Source organism: Hyperoodon ampullatus, assembly GCF_949752795.1.
Source record: "Hyperoodon ampullatus genome assembly, chromosome: 6".
NCBI lineage: Eukaryota > Metazoa > Chordata > Mammalia > Artiodactyla > Ziphiidae > Hyperoodon > Hyperoodon ampullatus.
Genome location: NC_136919.1, coordinates 13,401,155 through 13,414,244, shown reverse-complemented (window position 1 = coordinate 13,414,244; position 13,090 = coordinate 13,401,155).

Sequence of the window (13,090 nt, the reverse complement as noted above, 5' to 3'; positions counted from 1 at the left end):
GCTCCATTATCACCAGCCTGTGTGATGCAGCCATGTCCAGTTCCCTTCTCTGTGCCTCTGTTTTCTCATCTGTGGAGTGGAGGGTCCCTCCCAACTGCACTCTGCCCTGCCTGAGCCTGAATCTGGGGGTACAGCTGTGAATCGGGCTCCTATAGAAATCTGACTAGGAGAATCTCAGAAGCCTTCATGGAGGAGGTGATGTGACTGGACCTTTTCAGGTGGGCTTCTCCTGCCTCCCAGGGACCTGGCATGTCTGTCTGCACAGGCCTTCACCCCTCTCTTCCTTCTCACTAAAGACAGGCTGGCAGGCAGCACCCCCCCTCTTCAGGATTTGTAAATCCTCTTCTGCTCAGGCCCAGTCCCCCCAGGAGGTCCTGTGGGGTCATCTTATGAACCTTTTGGCTTTTGGAGGCAGGGGCCAGGATGCCACAGAACCTCCAGGCCACTCAGGAGCCCTGCTGAACCCTCCCAAAGGAGGCCCCAAACACACCGCTGAAAGAAAAGAGGAAATGGGGCACAATTCTGGCCACAAAACAGAGAAACTCAGCCAAGCAAAGAGAGGGGAAACCAGCTTTTTGAGAGAGGGGACTCCGAGTCTGGCAGAGCCACAGAGAACTTTCTCCCAACCTGGCTCACTGCAAGGCCGGGGTGAGGACTCAAGCAACTGTGAAGGTAAGGAGGAAAGGCAGGCCTGCCCCACTCAGCCCAGCCCAGCCCAGCCCCAGAAGCATTTCTTTCCAAAGAGCCTGTGGAAGGGGATGGATTGCAGTGAAGAAAATGTTTTAAGAATTGAAGTCAAGACTAATAATACAACCAGATAAAAGAAAGCCCAAGAAAGTGCTTTCTAAATCCAGTGACCTGCTTCCACAGGCCATGTGGCTCCAGGCACATCCTTTTCCCCATCTGGGCCTTACACCCCATGTGGGCGCTGACCAAGCTGAAGCAGAACTTTCCCAGGATCCCTATGGCTCCTTGGAGGGGACCCACGTGGGCTCGGTGGCTGTGAAGAGCCTGTTCTCACTTGCTCTGCAAACCTGGCTGATGAATGTGCAGCCTTCAGAGCTCAACGTCACCTCCTCTGAGATCTGCTTCCTGGCTGGAGCTGATTCTCTCTCCCAAATTCCCACTGCCCTTGTGCAGCCTACCTGGAGCACAGGTTGCTGTGCGAGTGTCCATCTCGCCCTCCACGTGCAAGCTCTCAAGGGCCGCAGGGAGCTCTGCTTTAACTCAAGGTCCCTGGTGGTCCTCACACAGGGTCCAGTACAGAGGCGGTCCTGAGGATTGGTGCACGGATGGACAGATGGATGGTATATTGGCTTGCTAGGGCTTCCGTAAGAAAGTACCACACACTGGGTGGCTTAACACCACAGAAGTTTCTTCTCTCACAATTCTGGAGGCCAGAAGTCCAAAGTCAAGGTGTTGGCAGAGCTGGTTCCCTCTGAAGGTCATGAGAGAGAACCCATCATGCCTCTCTCCTAGCTTCTGGTGGCTGCCAGCAACCCTTGGCGCGATCCTCGCGACAGCATAACCCAATGCTCTACAGCGCCACACAGTGTTCTTCGTGTGTGTCTGTGTCGAAGTTTCCCTCTTCTTATAAGGACACCAGTCACTGGATTGGAGCCCTCCCAAATCCAGTGTGACCTCATCTTAGCTTGAGTCATCTGCAAAGAATCTATTTCCAAAAAAACTCATATTCATAGGCACCGGGCGTGAGGACTTGAACACATCTTTCTGGTAGACACAGTTCTACCCACTAGAGACAGTTATCCAAATAGCTATTGGCTGGAAGCCTATAAACACTCGCAGAACCACCTGTGTACAATTACAGAGCTGAGAGCAAAAGGCTGGAGGCGGGTGGGGACGTGGAGGTGGTCTTGAGAGAGAGGAAAGTGGATGGAATCCTTAGAGCATCTCTATTTGATCAGGATTATAGGAAGAAAAGAAATGCCTCCCTGAGACATGCTCTGTGGGATGGCCAGTAGAGATGCTGCAGGTCAGCCAATATTCAGCTCTGGGCAACATAGAGATGTGAGTGGGTAAGATCACCCTAGGAGGGGAAGGATGTGATAGAAGAGGGGGCCCCCTGGGGCAGCTGGCATCAGAAACCCACGGAAGCTTGGAGCCGGGTACCAGGTTGCAGTGTGTCGAGGAAGGAACCTCAGGCGAGGAAGTGACGTCAGTGAGGGCAAGGACCTCTTGCCAGCAGCTTGCCTTGGGAGGGGCTGGAGAGAGGGTCCAGTGAGAGAAGCCATGGAGAAAAAGGGAAATACTCCTGAGTACACTGCAGACGATGGGAAACCCCTGATGAGACAGAGCCATGGAGAGGAGGGCTTGAAGGTTCAGAGGAGGGAAAGGACAGGTGCTGAAGAGCATCCCTTCAGGGAGGATGGGGGTGGGGATGCCACCAAGACAGGCAGAAGGTGCTTCCCCTTGTGCAAAAATGTGAGGAGACGGGATTTCCTTGGTGGCGCAGTGGTTAAGAATCCGCCTGCCAATGCAGGGGACACGGGTTCGAGCCCTGGTCCGGGAAGATCCCACATGCCGCGGAGCAACTAAGCCCGTGCGCCACAACTACTGAGCCTGCGCTCTAGAGCCCACGAGCCATAAATGCCGAGCCCGCACGCCTAGAGCCTGTGCTCCGCAACAAGAGAAGCCACCGCAGTGAGAAGCCCGCGCACCACAACGAAGAGCAGCCCTCGCTCGCCGCAACTATAGAAAGCCCGGTGCAGCAAGGAAGACCCAACGCGGCCAAAAATAAAAATTAATTAATGACTAAAAAAGTGAGAAGCCAGGATGGGCGAGTTGGTACCGTGGGGGGATAAAGTGGGAAGTTGACAAGCTCCAATCCAGAGCAGCTGAAGTGGGGTTTGGGGGAGGGGCACAGAGAAGCGGGAGGGCCGTGCAGAATCCTGTCACCCCGCGCCTTGTACCTGAGGAATCTGCATTTCCTCCCGAAGGTGCTGGGGAATCCTTGGATGCCATTAAGCAAAGAGAGGTACATGATTTGCTTTTTAGAAGAATTCCTTGGCTGCAGGGTGAGGGTGGGTGGGAGAAGTTAAATCTCCAGCCAGGGTGCCCAGCCAGGAGGCTGCTGGCCAATGTCCAGGGGAAAGAGTGGAGACCTGACGCCATGGGGTGAGCTGGAAGACAAGAAAGAAGTGGCATCTTGAGACCTTGGGTTACAGGAACTAAATTCTCTTTCAAATTTTGCTTCAATGTCACCTTCTTGGAGAGACTGTCCCGGATTTACAATTACTTTCGTATTGTATCAAAGTGTGGATCAAACAACCAGCAGCACCAAGCATCACTTGGGAGCTTGTTAGAAATGCAGGGCATCAGGCCCACCCAGCCCTAAGGCATCAGGATGCCCAGGGTGTGGCCCAGGAATCTGTCTGCAAGAGGTCTAGCAGGAGAGTGGATGGTTGCCTGAAAAATAAAGTGGAGGGGTTGGGAGGAGGGGGAGCTGGTGAGTTCTGTTCTGGAAGCGCTGAGTTGGAAGAACCTGCAGAAGTCAGCTCAGTAATGCTGTCCTAGACAGAGAGCCTGGGCAGAGCCCGATTTGGGAGCTGCCAGCGTCAGGCAAGAGCAGGCAGGTCTGCTGTGCGCCGAGGGAGGGGAGCATTGAGAACAGAGCAGGGCAGCCTTAACGGACACCGCCCTGAAACCTGGGCGGCAGAGCAGAGAGGCAGGAGGAGAGCCAGGCGCAAAAGTTGTCAACGATGCTGGAAGTGAGAGAGCGGCATGGACATATATACACTACCAAACGTAAAACAGACAGCTAGTGGGAAGCAGCCGTGTAGCACAGGGAGATCAGCTCGGTGCTTGGTGCCCACCTAGAGGGGTGGGATAGGGAGAGTGGGAGGGAGACGCAAGAGGCAGGAGATACGGGGATATATGTATATGCACAGCTGATTCACTTTGTTAAAATACAGCAGAAACTAACACACCATTGTAAAGCAATTATGCTGCAATAAAGATGTTAAAAAAAAAAATGCGGGGGGCTTCCCTGGTGTCGCAGTGGTTGAGAGTCAGCCTGCCGATGCAGGGGACACGGGTTCGTGCCCCGGTCCGGGAGGATCCCACATGCAGCGGAGCGGCTGGGCCCGTGAGCCATGGCCGCTGAGCCTGCACGTCCGGAGCCTGTGCTCCGCAATGGGAGAGGCCACAGCAGTGAGAGGCCCACGTACCGCAAAAAAAAAAAAATGCTGGGATTAGCCCCATCTGAATTCTCAGCTCAACTCCGCCCCGCTGACACTCCTCTGGCTGCCTCTGGCCTCACTTGCCCCGGAAGAGGGAAGGCTGTGGAGGGAGGGTTGTGTTCCCCGGGCAAGGGTGCTGCTGCCTGAGAATCCCAAGGAGTGGGATTGCCAGGCAAATGAGGGGTGGCAACAGAGATCCTGTCGCCTGCTGTGCCTCCAACTCTGAGCAACTCCCTGTGTGTGCCTCGCTGTTTCCCACCCTCCTCCCAATCAGATGAAAAGGTGGGGCTGGTGTCTCGGACTCTGCATCGCATGCCTGCCAGCTCTGGGGGCTCACGGCACCCCTCATGCCCAGCCACAGGCTCTCAGCGAATGACCCCCCCCAGAGGAGCAGTTGGTGCGTTCAGAGCATGTGATGAGGCTCCAGAAACCAGAGTCAGAGGGGAGATCACAGCCTTTGGGTGGAGGGAGGGCACCCTGGGGAGGGAGCTGGGAGCCTGAGCCAACAGGCGTGATGAATCCAAAGCTCTACCTGGTTCCCATCAGAACAGCTGAGCAGTCAAGGTCTAAAGAAGACTCCTTCTCCCTCAGCCAAAATGGGAGGCCCTGGAACCAGCAAGGGGCCGTTTCATGTGGGAGGAAGTGAAAGTTTTCAGGGACCTCTGAAAACTTTTCTCCCTCCTAGAAGGAGATCCCCCCTCTCAAGGGGCCAGCTCCCAGTCGCAGCCTGTTGCCCCCGTTTGCTCCCCTGGCTGGCCGACAGCACAGTCTTCCAGGTGACATGAACAGTGACATAAACAAGTCACTCTCATCCAAAGGAGTTCAAGTACCTCAGGCTTTGACGCCAGTGGTAATCTGTCAGCTCGCCTCTCCCGGTGTCCTGCTAGCCCAGCCTCCAGCCTAAAGGTGGTCACACCATTTACAGCATCCATGCCGGACAGCCTCTGCCTGAAGCCTTCTAGTGAGGGGGAACTCACCACCCACCCGAGTAGTCTGGTTCATCTCTGGACTTTTCTGATTGTAAGACACATCTTTTCAGTGTGGAACTGAGCTCTGCTTCCCGAAATGTTATTATTAATAATAAGGACTGGGCTTCCCTGGTGGCGCAGTGGTTGAGAGTCCGCCTGCCGATGCAAGGGACACGGGTTCGTGCCCCGGTCTGGGAAGATCCCACATGCAGCGGAGCGGCTGGGCCCGTGAGCCATGGCCGCTGAGCCTGCGCGTCCGGAGCCTGTGCTCCGCAACGGGAGAGGCCACAACACTGAGAGGCCCGTGTACCAAAAAAAAAGGGACTGCCTTTCATTTACGTACACCATCTCATTTAATCCTTTCTACAATCACTAATGAGCCCTCCATTCCCCAGACAGGGAATCTGAGGCTCAGAGGTTGAGTAACACAGACCAGCAGATAGCAGAACCAATAAGTTCTACCTGTCCGTGTAGCCTTGCCTTTCCCATTCACCCTAACGGCTCCTCAGAGATAGGACCCTTGGCTCTTTCCTCTCCAAGCAAAACATCATTTTCCCTGGCACACTTCAGGAAAGCTGTGCCCACAAGCATTTATTCCATCAGTAAACACTTGGAGGACATTTACTCAGTCCTGGGACTGCTGGGACTGGGGTGGGCACAGAATGAATCACATCCACTGCCTGCACTTGTCAAGCCCAAGTCTGGTGAGAGGGACATGTGTGCCCACAAATGCCAAGTGCTCTCTGTGGACCTCAGCTACTGCCATTGTGTTAACCAGGCTGGTGCTGGCACAGAGCCGGGGCTGCATAGGTGTCCCCTGGCGGAAGTCACTGCTCCTCTCCACCCCTTGTCTTGTTCTTCTGTTTTACCCTCCTCCTGTTTTTGACATCTGGGCTTTGCCTTTTCACAGCAACCCTTCCTGGTGTGGGTAGTTTCTCAGAGCCTGTAAAATCAAGGTGCTTTCCCTAGGACAGTTCTCATTTATGCTTGTCGTGGATCAGTTTTCAGGTCAATGTTTTAGTGCCCCCTTTCACTCTCAAAGGTGTGTAGGTCTGGGCGATAAATCATAGGGTCACTCTATGTAAAAACTGTTCAATAAAATAAAGAGGGTTCAACGAAGTCCCCTCGGACCCTCTAGGATGCAGAGCTTGTGTTTACTATCAACCGGTGCCTTAGGATACCCGCTTCAGCAGCCAGACTCTTTTCTGAGGCCGCTTGTGGTACAAGAGGTGGTACAAACCCAGTCCCTCCAGACGCATTTCTGCCCCCACCCCCAACTTGTCCCCCTTAGCGCCTGCGGCTGGGATCATCTCAGCTCACCCTGCTTCCCCTGTGTAGGCTAGGAGGTATTAAGAGTCTAAGAATTTACTGAAAAATCCTGAGGTTGTTTTTGCCTCGGGCTTCTTTTTTTTCCCCTCCACTAGATTTTTTTCTTGTAATAAGTTGAGCCTAAAAGGCCTTCCAAGAAATAATCTCTAATGATGACGTTCTAGGAACCTAAAGTGGGAAGCTAAAAAACAACAACAGCTACAAAACCAAAAAACAATCTCTTAATGGAGCCCACGATGGAGATGACTTTTTCTCTGCCTGTTCTTGGGATGAGCCAGTCCTGAGTTCAAATTCCAGCCCCGCTCCCTACTTTCTTGCTGTGTGGCCCTGGAAATGTCACTTCACATTCTGAGCCTTGGTTGACTCATCTGTAAAATAGGGATAATAATTCCTTACTCCTTGAGTTGTTGAAAGGATGAACAATAACATCTGTAAAGTTCCTGGTACCTCATAGGCACTTAGGAAAAGGCAACTTGTATTATTATCACTGGTTCCTAAGAGACAAGCACTGTCCCTACCTCATCGTAGCAGCAGGAGGCCGTAGAGCATAGAGGTTAGAGCCTGCACTTGAGTGAGCCCAGCCTGGGCATTGACTAAGTGTGTGGCCTTGGGTGAGTCACTTGACCTCCTGGGACTTGGTTTCTCTCCTCTGTAAAACGAGAATAACAATGTCTCTCTTAGACCATCTTAAATGAGATAGTGCACATCAAGTGCTTGGCATAAGGCCTGATGTTGGAGCAAGTGCCCAATAGACGGTAGCTACTCAATTCCTAATGATGATTATTCCAGAACTCTCCACCTCACAGGCTCCAGCACCACCTGCTCTGTGTCAAACAAGGACTTGTCCTCATGTCCTAAAAACAACCAGCTCTTCCTTTGCACGGGGCATTTAGGAGGCCTCCTGCTTGCTGAAGCCTCTGACACAGCCCGTGAGGCAGGATGGGTCCCTGCATACAGAGGGAGTCTGGTGACTTGCCCAAGGTGGGAAGCTGGGTTTGGGTAGAGCCCAGAATTTCTTCAACCTCCTCCTGTCCCAAAGGAAGTCTGCAAATCACTGATTCAGAGTTGAAGGGAATGATGTGCTCATTTGTTCATTCATTCATTAAGCAAGTATTTATTTAATGTCAACCTTGGCAACCTACCAAGTGCTAGGCACTGTCCAGGCTGCTAGGTCGACAAGGATTAGCCGATACGGCCTCCCTCTCACGGAGCTCCGTGTAGTGGGAAGTGGAGCCAAGAATCCAACTCTCATGCCACCATATACATCCTGCAACCGCGGTGAGTGTCCTGTGACAGCAATGAGTCACCCCCTTACTCTAGGCTCCACGGACTTCTGGCGGACTCAGAGAGCAGTCTCACCTGCCTCTTCGCCCACGTGGCTACAGGAACACCCCCGCCACCCAGGGTCACTCTCCTTTCAGGCCTGGCCTCAGTCTTCTGAGCTGCTTCATTTTCTAGATGAGAAAACGGAGGCACCAAGGCAGGGAAATAACTTATCCAGGGCCCCTCAGCAATGAAGTGAGGAGGCTGGGGCTAGTACCCAGGTGGCCGGCATCTCTCCAGGACAAGGACGAGAAGCCTCCTAACTACAGCACAGGAAATCAAGAACTCAGGGAGGGGCTGAGGGCTGCAGTCGATAGTCTTCTCCCAGAGTTTCCTTATTTATGCCCAAGAAAACCCCAAAAGCCTCTGCCAGGGATGGCCATGTCTCCGTCCTTCCCTCCCCCTTCCACCCTCACTGCCCTTGAATGATTTTGGATGCCACGATGGGACACAGAAATGCAGCTGGGAAAAAGTGAGCATCGTAGGGAAAAGGTGAGCACCGTGTGTGGACTGGAGACAAGTGAGGCACCCAATTCAGAAGGAACATCCCTCTCATAAACATCAAATAGCTCAGAAATGGAGGGAGAACGCCTAAATATGTGCGACACTTACAAAACGTCACATGGGTCTGTGATGAAGAATGTGGTTTGCGAACCCCAGTTCAATACCATTGCCTCTGCCTTCCCTGTGCGTTTAGCACCTGGAGCTCCCAGCAGGTATCACCTGCCCTCTTCAGGGCTGCTGCCTTCTTCACTGGGCTTCTGCTTTTTATTCCCCCAGAGAGGCTGGCAGCTGCATGTGCCTTTTTGTTCTGCTTAGCACTTGGGGCTAAGAAGTGCCTTTGGGGTTTTTTCTCTCTGGGTGTGGTTTCCTAGCACTCACAAAGAAGAGCCTACAGCCCACTCTGTTTGTGCCATCTGCCTGGTTGTCTCAGCTTGCAGAGTTGACCTAGCAGCTAAACAAAGAAACGAGTGGCCCACCTGGGGTATTCATTAACGCTGTTCTACTAAATAGTTCCTGCTCTCCACCTTCATGGTAGGCTTTCATTTCCTGGTCCCCTTGTGGTTGAGTAGGGCCATGTGACTAGTCTGATCAATAAGATGTGAGATGGCCCAAGCATTTAACTGCCAGTGGAAGACCCTCTAGGGCTCTCTTTCTCAGTGCCATGAAGTACATTCAAGGAGGTAACTGCTCCATCAGCCCGATTCCTTGAATGAGGAACACAGCCCCAAGCTGACCCAAGATGCTCATATTAACTAGAGTAAGAAATAAACCTTTAGGGAATTCCCTGGCGGTCCAGTGGTTGGAACTCTGTGCTCTCACTGCTGAGGGCCCAGGTTCAATCTCTGGTTGGGGAACTAAGATCCCACAAGCTGGGAGGCACAGCCAAAAAAAAAAAAAAAAGACAAACCACCTTTATGGGTTTGGCCCCTAAGATTCAAGGGTTGTTTGTTACTGCAGCGTACCGTACTCCATCCTGACTAATACACTGCCCATCTCACACAGAGTAGGATATTCTCTAGATATTAGTCTGCCCTCTTCCCTATAAAAATCTTTACCCGGGCTTCCCTGGTGGCGCAGTGGTTGAGAGTCCGCCTGCCGATGCAGGGGACACGGGTTCATGCCCCGGTCCGGTAAGATCCCACATGCCGCGGAGTGGCTGGGCCCGTGAGTCATGGCCGCTGAGCCTGCGCGTCCGGAGCCTGTGCTCCACAACGGGAGAGGCCACAACAGTGAGAGGCCCGCATACCGCAAAAAAAAAAAAAAAATCTTTACCCTCCTCTTCAATGAGAGCCTTGCATAAACAAAGGAAAATGAAGTGGAGGCAAGAGCGTCTCTCCAGTGTCCTGTACAAATTTTTTCCTCCTTAGGTTTCAAAGATGGCTGAAGATTCAGCTACATTTGAAAGGAATGAGAAGGAAGTTCAGCGGGTTGTCTTCTGTGGCTTCCCTTTCCTATGAGATAAGGAAGCTAGGTCACTCATGAGAACGCCTTGCAGGCTTGCAATGTGACAGCCACCCAGGTTAGGAGCAGATGCCTTGGGCACTGGGAGAGGACACTGACCAGGAATGAGAACACAGGGTGTCAAGCAGCTCTGCAACCCTGCTGGGGTTGTAACCAAGCGAGCCACACCAGCCCAAGGACAGTGGCAGGGACGGCAACTGGCTGGATTCCTCCCCAGTTAGGGGCTGTCTGGCCGGGGTAGGCGGCAGTGAGGGTGGCTAGAAAGACAAGGAGGGCATGTGGTTCAAGGCAATGAAGGATGTGTGATTTAACTGGTTGATCACGGGAGGGAAGGAGGTGGCGCTCACAGCATCCCTGTAGATTCTACTGGTATTCCCAGGGAGGATAACCAAGGCTCAGAAAGGTGATATCTCTTGCTCAAGCTAAGGATCAGAGCCAGAACTAATCCAAGTCTGGCTGACACAAAAGCTTAGCCACCACCCAGTGCTCTTTCAGCCGGAAGACATTTCACTCCCTCTGAGCTCCCCTTAGCCCCTGATCAGGCTTCTTTTCTGCACCTTTACTTCTACCTTTAATTACTTACATATAATTATATATATCCCAGTCCAGGCTGTGAGTTTCTGAAGAGCAGGAATCTGTACCTTATATAATAATAATAATAACAACAGCAACAAAGCAGGAACAGCAGCATATGCTACTATTTCTTGAATGCTGAGCTGGGTTCTAAGCACTTTACACTCATTATTCAATTCTCACTAAGCTCTCTGAGAGACAGGTACTGGAATCATCCCTATTTTACAGATGAGGAAGCATCTCAGTTTGGTTGAGCTGAAAATCAATCCCTAATATTAATATTGGGTTGGCCAAAAAGTTCGTATGGGTTTGCGGTAAGACGGTATGGAAAAACTTTTTGGCCAACCCAATATTTTAATAACTACAGTTCAATTTGAGTCATTCTCTCTATAATCGTATTCATTTTATTTTTCACATTTAAAACATTCCCAGAAGGAGTCTATAGGCTCCCCCAGATGCCAAAGGAGTCCATAAAGGAGCACAATAAAGGTTAAGAACCCCTGCAGAGGCAGATGCCAGGATTCCAGAGGCTGGGTTCTGTCCCACATTGTCCCATAGAACCCAGAGTTCCTGGCTGGGATGGGGTAAGGAACCCTATACCATCTTCATGCAACAGTGGGGAGTGAATAGAAGTTACTTTATCCCATCGCCACAGCATAAATACATACATAACATAACTACTTTGATTTCAGCAGTGTGAGCCTGTGTACAACATTCACCATAATAAACAAGGCATCTGTTTCCCCAATTTAAAAAAAACTATTTTTAGCATCCCGCGTGCTAATTAGAAAAGCAGCAGTTGTTGATCACAAATTAGGACAACAGGAGGGCTTTGTAGCAGCCACCTCTGGATAGAATGCTGGCTGGGCCTACCCCCAGACAGTCCCTATTAGATTTGATTTCTTAGCTTCTGAGCACTGGCTTGGTCCAAGCAGCACTCACATAATATCCCACACTGTATATGTTGAAGTTTTATACTTTATAAAACTTTTTGAAACTAGAATTTACTTAATTCTAGGCATCCAAACATGTACACTTGAATCACAAGCAAGGCAGAGCTCTCTGGATTTCCGAAAACCAGGGCTATTATAGGAGTCAGGGATAAGGTAGTGGGGCCAGTGCTCTCTGCCCAGAGCAGACGGCTAGTTGCCCTCCTGGCCAGCTGGCCAGGTCTGAGTGCTGAGCCTCAGGACACCCGGGTGGCAGTCTAGCACTGCCCCCATGGGCTGTATGACCTTCCATAAACTGCAGGCTCTATCTGGGCCTCGGTTTTCTTACCCTCCAAATATGGAGCTGTACTAGATCCAAGTCCAGCCAATAAACAATAACAAAGCACCCACTCTATGCCTGGTACTGTGGGGAATGCAGAGATTATACAGACTCCCTAAGGAGCTGACATTCTAGTCAGGGAGCCAGGCCTGGAAGCAATTAACTATCATGCACGACAGAAAGATGTGTGAGTGGCTGAGTGGGGATGGAGGCCCCGTGTTGTGTTCTGGGGCCACAGAGGAAGGACTAAGCCATGGTGTACGGGCTGTGTAGCAAGGCTTCAAAGAGGAAGAGGCTACATTTGAACTGGGCCTCAGAGGGTGAGTAGGAGTCTGGTGGGTGGGGAAGGGCACTTGCGTCGAAGAGCCAGTATCTGCAAAGGCAGGGGCTGGAAGGGGAAGACCCCCAGTGGAGCGCAATGTGGACTGTGGAGCTGGGTTTCCAGTCCTGGTCTCTCCATACATCTACTGCTTTGGAGTCTGGAAGGAAGAGTCCTGGGAACCTGTTTTTTTTTTTGTTTTTTTTTTTTGCGGTACACGGGCCTCTCACTGTTGTGGCCTCTCCCGTTGCGGAGCACAGGCTCCGGATGCACAGGCTCAGCGGCCATGGCTCACGGGCCCAGCCGCTCCACGGCATGTGGGATCCTCCCGGACTGGGGCACGAACCCGTGTCCCCTGCATCGGCAGGCGGACTCTCAACCACTGCGCCACCAGGGAAGCCCCCGGAACCTGTATTTCTAACAAGCTCCCTAAGTGATACTGACATGCATGCAGCAGGTGTTAAGGGTTGAGAAGAAATATGAATGAATGAAATGAATGAATGAATTAAAAAAATGAACCTGACCTCAGCCAAGTCCCTTCCTCTCTCAAGATGCCTAGCCTTTGTTCAAATAAAGGTGCTGGATCAGCCTGGTGGTTTTCAAACTGTGTTCCAAAAAACCCCCAGAATCTCCCAAAGTCCCTCAGAGACAGAGAGGAGCTGGAGAGGCTGAGAGAACAGGACTCTGAGCCCCACCCACCCTCCTCTACATCATCTCTCCTTTTATCTCTTTGCTGTTTTGTTTGTAGTAAAGGTTCCTTGGCTTCAAAGAACTTTTAAAACCACTGAATTGGATGATCCCCAAGAATCCCCAAGGAGAAATTAAAAAATTTCTTGAGGGCAGCAACGTATCTTTGGTGAGTATTTCTTGAACAAGTACGAACAGAACATAAGGCTGTTTTATCAGAAGCAAGTTATTTATTTTATCATTGTATTTTAAAATCTTTTGCTGTGGCCCAGAAATCAATGAGTGGAGAAAAAGGAAATGTGGTATAACAACCCAGTGGAATATTATGCAACCTTTAAAAAACGTTGTTGAGGAATAGTTGATACAATGGAAAATGAAGTGAGAAAATCAGATACAAAATTGCACAGAGACTATGATTTACACTGTGGATCTTACACATCAGAATTACTGGACATGTA